The 11,123-nt window shown below is 42.7% G+C and overlaps 1 long non-coding RNA gene across 1 annotated transcript; it reads right to left on the bottom strand.

Moving 5' to 3' along the window:
* Positions 1-2,725: 2,725 nt before the first annotated feature.
* LOC122940359 lies at positions 2,726-10,222 on the bottom strand. The gene is made up of 3 exons (XR_006390267.1): positions 10,155-10,222; positions 9,931-9,988; positions 2,726-3,984 (listed from the first exon to the last, which is right to left on the bottom strand). It is a non-coding gene; the product is annotated as an uncharacterized LOC122940359 (long non-coding RNA).
* Positions 10,223-11,123: the final 901 nt, after the last annotated feature.

Here is an 11,123-nt window from a genome sequence, read left to right as displayed (position 1 = left end):
AGGCCCAAAACCAGATGACAGGTTCACTTTTAAAGGGGCTGTCTCACATTAGCAAGTGGCCTATATCATATAGACAAAGTCAATACAAGGCGCTTACTAATATATTGTGATTGTCCATATTGCCTTTGCTGGCTGGATTCATTTTTCCATCATGTTACACACTGTTCATTTCCGGGGGTTGCGATCACCCTTTGTACAAATACGAGGCGGACAGAACAGGAGCTGCTGCGCATACGTGACTATATGTGCACTCCTATGGTTTGGCCGCCAGAGAGGCCAGCACATTTTCCTATAGTGTGCAAGAATGACCATGGATACAAGCAGTATAGAATGTGATGGAAAAATGAATCCAGCCAGCAAAGGAAGCAATATGGACAACCACAATACATTAGTAGGGGCCTTGTAGTAACTTTCTCTACATTATAAATGCCATTTGCTGTAGTGAGACATCCCCTTTAAAGCGCTTTCAATTTCTTTATGCCCCATTACAGAATAATCATAACGATCCTCCAGGCAGGGCCCCTCTTTATTAGCCAGGGAATGGGCACAATGGGCATTATATTTCTCCCTAAGCTTTTACCAGTGGGGGTTAGCTGCTTTCAAAAAAGGGGCGATCCCAGTAAACTACTCATAGACATTAGTTAGCGGTGGAAATTCCTGTTGGCAATCCAAACTTCAATCGTGCCCTATGAGATCTGCTGTTGCTCAAAGTTTTGCTGTCTGATTCTATTGTTTCTACCTGACCCCGTTGAATTAACCTGTGCGTTCAGCTGAGGCCAGATTTGCATTTTAATGAAAGCATCAGTCATGTTAATTGTTGAAGGACAGTTTTTTTTTACCTATTAATAATTTTGACATTTATTGCCTTCTCCAATATTTCACTGCCTAATAAATTGTGAAACACTTCATTTTCTGACCAGATGTGAAGTTCCTTCATGTATGTTATGTTCCTGTTCTCCAGCACATCCTTACAGAAGGCCGGCTGTTGCATGTCCGCAAGCAAAATCAGCAACGCTAAAAGGAAGCAATACCTAGAAAGCTACAGTGCCTCAAACATCTTAAGATGTTGTTGATCCTCACCTTCCTTCTCTCAAAGGTCCTTGACTTTGGTCACTATATAGGGGGTGAAATCCATGGCGAATCCAAAGCAAAATCTGAAGCACATCTGCTTGCCGCATATATGGCTTTTGCTGTGGAATTGCAGTGGATTTCGACACAAATTTCTTTAGAAATATTCTTTGGATTTCTTCTACTACATCTGGACAAGGACATTTCTCCTAGAATCCAAAACCATCTTTAAACATAAGTCTCAACCTGAGTTGTGTTTTTCGTGTCGTTGTGCAATATTCTTTTCAGTCGTTCAGTTACATTTGCGCCTGCGATCATCCAATATGGCTGCCTTTACAGGTTGTCACTCAGCCTTCCTGGTCTCGCAATGGTCAGTTTCCCTGGCTATGCAGTTCCTGTGATAGTCATGGTGGGGATTTTTCGATCTTAGGGAGAATACTCTTTAAATGGTTCATCTGGCTTAAAAAATATAAAGTGGTTTACCTGGAGTAAAACACTCATGGCCTATAATTGGCCCATCCTATCAGGAGGTACAACCCCTGGGGACCCACAATGAGCACCAGAATGGAAGAGCCATGGCCCCCCAGCCATCAGACATTGATGGTCTATCAACTTAGATCATGATTTTACTCCTAGAAAACACCACATTTTGTATGTTTTTTTTTAGCACCCCCTTCCCTGGCCAGACCTGCAAATGGAAGCATACTTACCTGCTCCCCATGCACAGGGTCCTGGCTTCTTTGCTCCCCTGTCTCGGCTTCTCCACTTGGGTGCCCAACCATTAACGTCTGTGACCAAATGACATGGCGCAAGGGGAGCAGGTCACCCCTGCGGCCAGTCATTGACTGAAGCAGTGCCAAAGCAGGTGGACCCAAGGGAGGCAGCCATGGGTGGAGAACATAGAAGGAGCAGGTAAGTATGCTTCCCTATACAGGTCTGGCTAAAGGGGGAGCTTGGTAAAAAGAAAACAAAAAGGTGGCTATCCCTATTGAAGAGGTTTTGTTCCCTTTTTATTTTTTGACAACTCAGTTCTATTTTCTTGGTCCCCATTGATCCCATATTGATGGCGTATTTTAGTGATATTCCACTATCTGGAGAAACCCTTTAAAGGGCATCTGTCAGCAGATTTTAGCCAAAGAAGTCTCTAGGAGCAATGGGGGCGTTGCTGTTACACCTAGAGGCTCTGCAACTGCTGCGCCCTCTCCACTTCATTGACAGGGCCAGGCAGTGTGAACCCCATCACACCTGCCTGGTCCTGTCAATCAAAATGGTGAGGTCCTGGCAGTTGCAGAGAGAGCAGAGCCTCTAGGTCAGGCCTGCTCAACCTGCGGCCCTCCAGTTGTTGTAAAACTACAACTCCCACAATGCCCTGCTGTAAGCTAAAAGCTGTAGGCTGTTCGGGCATGCTGGGAATTCTAGTTTTGCAACAGCTGGAGGGCCGCAGGTTGAGCATGCCTGCTCTAGGTGTAACGGCAACATTTTCCAGTAGGTTATAAAAAATAAATAAAAAACAGCTGGAGATGAGACTGGGCAGACAACTTTAATATACAGTAAGTCAATATTTCACTTGATCTGAAGGTAATCGATCTAAATTGTAGATGTAGTGTAGATTGCCGTATAATCAGACGTATTATTTTTGTATGGATTTTCTATTTAACAAGTATTTGCAGTCAGCCAGCAATGAAAAAAAAACATAAAATGACTTGTCGCGCGCAGAGACTCAGCGCAGATTGCTTTTTGGTATTAGATAATAATAATACTTAGGCAGCACTTTTCTCCCTCGGGATTCAAAGAGCTTTTCAAGCAAATCCACTGAATAAATTGTTGAGTTAAAGATTCAGTCAATACGATGAAATGAAATTAATTGCTGCCAAATGCCTGAGTGAACAGATGTGTTTTGAGTCGGCTTCTGAATTCCTCCGTCTAGGGTTTTTCTTGGGTTGTGCGGGAGTAGAGGGTCCTACAGAACAGGTGCAGGAGGCGAAGGGCTTGATCATCAATTTATATGTTAGATTTACTTATCCTATTATCTACATAGGGGGGGCTCAGTGGTTAGCTAACATTCTCTTCCAGCTCTGGGGTCATGAATCCAACTAGGGCATCATCTCTGAAGAGTTTCTATGGTTTGGGTCCTCACAGCCTCCAAGTCATCACTGGCAAATCTGTTTTCTATGAAGGATTATCGGGCAAAAGGGGCAATTGGTATGAGGCTTCTACCACCTAGCAGGTCACCGCTATCAAGAAGAAATCAGAAGGTTTGGGAGATACATCTAGCAATTTTTGGTTGATAAAATATCAGGCATATAACAATCCAATATGAGAATATTTTCTACCCAACTTCAGATGCTCCATACATATAGATTATTGTCTGATCCTGTGGACATCAGCAGGACTACGTAGGGTCCCCACCAGCCTTGATCAGGTTCTAGATATTAGAATGTGAGCCCCCATGTTGGAATATATTAATAAGAGGATATAAAGAATGGAGACAACCTGAGACAGGCATTTTGGTAGTATTTTAACCAAGGCCACTGATGGAGTAGCACGTGATTGGCGCTATTTATTATCGGCCCCGTGGTTATAGGATTATGTTCTTTATATTCCAATGAAGTGTGCAGATGAATATCTCTCTTCGTCACTAATGATGAAATCCACACAAGTAAATGCTAAAGCCTTTAATCTTCCTGTACTATGCCATCTGCTGCTAGTCACCTGGACTGAGGAGCTATGTCCTTGTTGTTTCCCATGTGTCTGGGAACCAGGAGGGCAGGGCAGGTCTTGGCGAGGCCCTGACCACTGATCCTTTTAATATGAAGAGAGCTGCATTGCCTTCTTCTGCTGTTGGGTTGGAGGAGATCCAAGGCTGTCAGAGAAGGCCCCTGAGAGGGTGGAAAGGTGACAGGCCAGGTAATCGCACTGCAAGAAGGAACAGGATGTTACATATTACAGTAGATTTATTATGGGCAGTACTTTGTAGGACAGTAGCATCGTTCTCCATCCAGCTTGTGTGAATATTACATACAACGAAAACTGAGCAAATGTCACCAGGAACTATGGTAAACCTTGTAATCATCATTAGATTAGATGCAGGGGGCCTGGTTTTCCTTATTTTTCCCTGTAAAACAGCTGATATGGACAAAATGGCTGAAGAGACTTCATTTTTCATGTTTCCTTGATGTATGGAATATGTAGCATGTGCTGCATATTAAAGTGCATCTGTCAGCAGTTTTGTACCTATGACACTGGCTGACCTGTTACACGTGCACTCGGCAGCTGAAGACATCTGTGTTGGTCCCATGCTCATATGTGCCTGCATTCTTGAGAAAATGATGTTTTAATATAAGCAAATTAGCCTCTAAGTGCAACGGGGGTGTTGCCATTACCCCTAAAGGTTCTGCTCTCTTGGCAGCTATCGTGCCCTCTGCGCTATGATTGACAGGGCCAGCCAGTGAAACGTCATCACACCTGGCCCTGTCAATCAAACTGGAGAGGGATATCAGTTGCAGAGAGAGCAGAGTCTCTAGGTGTAATGGTAATGCCTTCGTTGCTCCTAGAGGCTCATTTGCATATATTAAAATATAATTTTTCTCAGCAATGCGGCCACATATGAACACAGGACCAACACAGATGTCTTCAGCTGCCAAGTGCACATGTAACAGGTCAGCCAGTGTCATAGGTACAAATGTGAGGACAGACGGCCTTTAAAGGAACTTAGTATGGAATATTTCCAGAAGAAAAGCCACGGTGAAGATGAGTTCTCTCTGATGAGCAGATACCAGCACTCACTGCACTTGGGTTACCATTTGCCTGGGAGATATCCACATTTGGGATCTAGAGGCATTGCCTCTGGTGCAATATAATCATCTCCAGTTCTGTAAATCTATAAGGCCAGAGTGGACTCAGATGTGCATTGTACAAATGATAGATGGCATCATGTGACAGTCATAACCTTAGGGTTGCACAGGGCTGTACACAGTGTCAGGTAAAAAGTCCAAGTGGACCACCACCCTGTTGGATCCATTGGACAAGTAATTATCACAGTAACCATAACATATTAAAGTGATACGACCACATTGTGTCTGGCTTTGGATAGCAGAGATCTCCCTGAATTGTGGGCCTAAAGTTTACCAACACAAGGTTTTCCTCCTGGTTCTTCTACAGAAAAGTCACTGTTCGAATAGAGTATTCTGAGATAGCATCACCTTCAGATAACCTGCAGGTGTGATCATAGCTCTACTTACCACCAGACCACTGATGACACCACACATGGTGCACAAAGGCCTAAGGACCAAACCAGAACGCTTAGCCTGGTATTAGCTATAAATCAATCTATCTACAGTATCTATCTATCTATGTAATACCTACCTATCTATCTATCTATCTATGTAATATCTATCTATCTACCTCATATACATCTATCTTGTATCTATCTCATAGCTATGTATCTCTTCATATCTATCTCTATCTATGTATGCATCTATCTATGGAGAAAAGTATTGGGATACCTAGAGCTTACAGCTACAGGAGATGTTATGACATCCCAGTATAAATTCATAGACATGGAGCTGGTACCTTAACCATACCTTTCTGCCTTGTGCCAACTGTAAAGTTTGGTGGAGGAGGGGTAATCTTCTGGGGTGTTTTCAGGGGTCGGTCTAGGCTCCTTAGTTCCAGTGAAGAGAAATCTTAATGTTTCAGTAGACCAAGATATTTTGGACGATTTTATGCTTCTAACTTTGGGAACAGTTTGGGGAAGTGCACTAAGCAAGCTCCATAAAGGTATGGTTGGGGGAGTTTGGTGGAAGAACCTGACTGGACGCACACAGCACTGACATCCACCCCTCAGAACGGAGGTTGTAAGCCAGGCCCTTGCGTCCACCATCAGTGTCTGACCTCACACATGCTCTTCTGGATAAATGTGCAAAATTTCCCCCCACACTGTAATGTGGAAATCCTTCCCAGAAGAGGGGGAGCTGTTATTGCTGCAGAAGGAGGATGGGGGCTAATTATCTATCAATCTAAAAGTCAAAGCGGCTGGGCAGCACTGCAAACAATAGTAGAACAAAGCAGAAAAAAGGGGTGCCAGCGGCTGTGGCGGTGATCCTCCCGTCAAACCATGAATGAAAAAGGAAATTCCACGGCACTTCCCAAAAATAGGTACATGTTTATTTCACTAGATGGGACGTTTCGGTTCTCCCTTTGGAACCTTTTTCAAGCAGTGACAAATTCATGGTGCAAATTACATATATCTATACCAGACATGTGATTATTGGATAATTAAAACAATGAAATACAAAAATATAAAAAGTCCATGATTTTATACTTGATTGTTTTAATTATCCAATAATCACATGTGTGGTGTAAATATATCTATTTGCACCATGAATTTGTCACTGCTCGAAAAAGGTTCCAAAGGGAGAACCGAAACGTTCCATCTAGTGAAATAAACATGTACCTATTTTTGGGAAGTGCCGTGGAATTTCCTTTTTTATCTATCTATCTATTATCTGTCTATTCATCAATCCATCTCATATCGCCTGCTCATCCACCTCACTTTTTGTACTACTAAAGAAGCAGACACAATCTATCTATCTCATATATATCTGTCTATTATCTATCTATCATCTATTATTTTTCTATCATCTATCTCATATCTATCTATCATCTATCTATGTATCTCATATCTATCTATGTATCTCATATCTATCTATCTCATATCTATCTATCTATCATCTATAATCTATATCATATCTATTATTTATCTATCATCTATCTCATATCTATCTATCTATCTATCTATCTATCTATCTATCTATCTATCTTATCTATGATAGATAGATAGATATGAAATAGATGATAGATAAATAATAGACAAATAGATAATAGATAGATAGATAGATAGATAGATAATAGATAGGTAGATAGATATGATATAGATCAGGCATCCTCAAACTGCGGCCCTCCAGCTGTTGTAAAACTACAACTCCCAAAATGCCCTGCTGTAGGCTGATACCTGTAGGCTGTTCGGGCATGCTGGGAGTTGTAGTTTTGCAACAGCTGGAGGGCCGCAGTTTGAGGATGCCTGATATAGATGATAGATAGTATCATCTATATCATATCTATCTATCTATCTATCTATCTATCTATCTATCTATCTCATATCTATCTATCTATCTATCTATCTATTATCTTTTTATCTATCTCATATCTATCTATCTATCTATCTATCTGTCATCTATCTCATATCTATCTATTTATTATCTATTTATCTATTATCTATCTATCTATCTATCTATCTATCTATCATTAATATCATATCTATCTATTATCTATCTATCTATCTATCTATCTATCTGTCTATCTATCATCCATATATCTATCTCATATCTATCTATCTATCTATCTGTCATCTATCTCATATCTATCTATTTATTATCTATTTATCTATTATTTATCTATCTATCTATCTATCATTAATATCATATCTATCTATTATCTATCTATCTATCTATCTATCTCATATCTATCTATCTATTTATCTATCTATCTATCGATCTATCTATATCTATCTCATATCTATCTATTATCTATCTATCTATCTATCTATCATCCATCTCATATCTATCTATCTATCTATCCATCTCCTATCTATCTATCTATCTATCTATCTATCTATCTATCTATCTATCTATCCATTCCCCAATCCATCTCCTATCTATCTATCTATCTATCTATCTGTCTGTCTGTCTGTCTGTCTAGTCTATCTATCTATCTATCTATCTATCTATCTCTCCATTCCCCAATCCATCTCATATCGCCTGCTCATCCATCCTTTGATCACTTGTTCTACTACTGAAGAAGCAGACACTGTTGAATGAAGATGATTTCCTGATCTAATACCTGCAGGAGTAGATGTAGTAGAGCCGAACAGCGCGCTTGATACACTGAGTGTGATAGAACAATCCATTGATAGTACCCGGGGTTGGCGAAGCTTTCTATGTGTACATTGCAGTGAGACGAGCACAGGTTTCAGGATACGGCGGTATACATCTGTATACTGTATGTGTTACAATGTTTCCAGTGCTGGTGCTGCATGTATACGTCATAGCATAAATATATATATATACGACACATAGGCTTCTAGATGTGAAGATGGGGAGATTTGCAGCCAATGTATGTGAGAGGCCGGGGTGTGATGCGTATGGTCGGACCCCCAGCGTCCCCCCTCCTCTCTGCAGAGAAGATTGATGCTGTGTATTTGTAATCTGCTGTAGCACACAGCTCCCCGCTGCTCCCCATCTCCCAGCATGCTCTGCCTCCACAGGCAATGCGCTCCGGAGCTCAGCCTCAGCGTGACTGGACTGCAGAGTCTTCTTCCCCATCTCCACACCTCCCCCTCCATGTCTCCCCTGGGGCCCCGGTCCCCTTTTATACACCTGATATTGGCTCCAGAACAGATCATCTTTAAATCTGTTTTGCAGCAAAAAACACAAAAACAAAAAACAACAACAACAACATCTTTCTAATGCGGTGGAGTAAAAGGAAATATTATCAGCAATCCGGAATCCGGGGCACAGGATATAATCTCTGTAATCCCCTCGCCACCGCTCCAGTATATTTCCCTATCGCTCTGCTCCTTCTCTGATGCTCTGCGTTCTCATTGAACTTTCCAAATAGGCCTTTTTTTTGTTGTGAATGCACGCACAATCGCCCAATGCAAAATGTAAAGCGTTCCTGCGCGATGGCACACAATATTAGAAAGCAATCTGTAACCTGTTGGACATCTTTTATCTCCTTTTTCCGATAAGACCAATGCAATTAAAGGGCATCTGTCAGCAGATTTGTACCTATGACACTGGCTGACCTGTTAGCAGCTGAAGCCATCTGTGTTGGTCCCATGTTCATAGGTGCCTGCATTGCTGAGAAAAATTATGTTTTATTATATGCAAATGAGCCTCTAGGAGCAACAGGGGCGTTGTCATTACACCTAGAGGCTCTGCTCTCTCTGCAACTGCCGCGCCCTCTGCACTTTGACAGGTCTATGCAGGTAAACGTCATCACCCTGGCCCTATCAATCAAAGTGCAGAGGGTGCAGCAGTTACAGAGAGAGCAGAGCCTCTAAGTGTAATGGCAACGCCCCCATTGCTCCTAGAGGCTCATTTGCATATATTAAAACATCATTTTTTTCAGTCATAGCATGTGTTTGCCGCTGCATGGGAAGAGTGGTATACACATAGGCATATTTTACGTCCTTGTAGGTCATCAGTATCTGATCGGTGGGGGTCCAACACCTAGAACCCCCGCCGATTAGCTGTTTGAGAAGGCACCAGCAGTCCTGTAAGCGCCGCGGCCTTCTCTTCGCTTTCCCTTGGCCATTTCACATCACGTTCATCGGTAACATGGCCTGGGTGATAGCCTATTACAATGAAACCTGATTAACACTGTCACAGGTGAGTCACATAGTACCAAAAGAAATCTCCCATGTAGTGTAGTCCTAAACTCACACTCTACTGCGGCGCCATATCAGCGATGTGGGAACTGCACTAGAGACTTCGTAGTAGTTGGCACAGTGTCGTGCACAAGGGCCTGGCAGCTGAATGGGCCCTCAGACTTCCCCTTTTGCCCCTCAGCAGTGCGGGATACACTTGAAATTGTGAAGCCTTTCATGAGTTTCACGTTAAGTGGCATTATTAGTGCCAGTCTCGTACACCCCTGGAATGTGTGCCAGGAAGGTTCTTAGTTGCGTGCAGACGTTATTGTTAAACTTTGGCATAGAGACATGTCAAAACAGCGGGGGCTTTGACCACTCACTATGACAAAGGACCCCCGGTATTGAACACTGACAGTGAATATATGACCTACCTTCACAGGCTCCTCTAGAGTGGACATGGGCTTGTCTTCAGTTCAACGGCTTGCAGCCCTGGAAAAAAAGAAGAGACTTGTTGGCAGATGTTCCTCACTAGAGGTTTGTCGTTGTATTCCAGCTATGACCATTAACATTAGTACCAACTGGTATTCCCATGCATTTGGTAAGGGCAAGGTTTCATGGTCTACATACACCTACAGTACTTGGTAGCTTAACTCACCTCCCTGGTGATGCCGATGCCCCATGTAGCCCTGGAGGTGGGTTATCATCAGATCCTTCTGGAAGCCTGGAAGATACATTGAGATTCAATGAGGTAAACAGTCTTAAGTACCCTCGGGGAAGATCAGTTAAGATCAGGTAACTTTGGAATCAGCTATATCTATTGGTATGCTGTACTAGTTGGGTGAGATTATGAGTACTGATGGATTTCAGAGGGTAGCTTCCTGCCCAAGTTGAAAGTTGGGTGGCAAACTCCTAGAATACCTACGGCTGCACCTTGTTGAAGAAGTGTCGTCTCAGCAGCACAGCGAGGGTACTGATCACCATCACCGTGGTACACATTCTGCCAGGAGCATCACCAGCATGGCATAGCACAAATCAATGCTTTACTGCATTGCAACCTGGAGATGAAGCGGCGGGCTTAGAACAGAAGCACAATCCCGGTTGGTGGTACCCAGACGTTCACCAGTTTCCCTCAGCCCCGTGGACAGTCCGTCTCCTGTTACTTTCTGTCCCTAAACTGCCTCTGTCATGGGTTTTTAGAGAGGATTATGGATCAAGTAGAGATTAGATGACTACAGGAGTTAAACTGTCCTCCGCAGTGGTGTGAGCGAGGACAGCCATTTGGTCTCTGTCATAGAAACCCAGTCCATAGACGCCAGGTATCTGCTGCATATCTGAATAAGCATCATGTCACACGCTTGTCAAGTAAAAGTCATGTTATAGCGCCTCCTACCTGAAAGGTGCCCGGACACTTGGGAGGGGAGAGTTATGAAAACTGGTGTAAAGGAATTGCCCATAGCAATCAAGCAGATTCCACCTTTGCTTTTCCAGAGGAGCTCTGAAAAATATTAGGTGGGATCTGATTTGTTGCTATGGACAACTAAGCCAGTTTTACTTTACACCCATCTTGATAAATCTCCTCCTTGGTGCTTATTTCCATGTTTGTAGGGCAACAGATTTATTGAAT

This window comes from Bufo gargarizans, chromosome 6 (genome assembly GCF_014858855.1).
Source record: "Bufo gargarizans isolate SCDJY-AF-19 chromosome 6, ASM1485885v1, whole genome shotgun sequence".
Taxonomy (NCBI): domain Eukaryota; kingdom Metazoa; phylum Chordata; class Amphibia; order Anura; family Bufonidae; genus Bufo; species Bufo gargarizans.
Note: the sequence above shows the minus strand (reverse complement) of the source record. Positions and strands in the feature narration are given on the sequence as shown.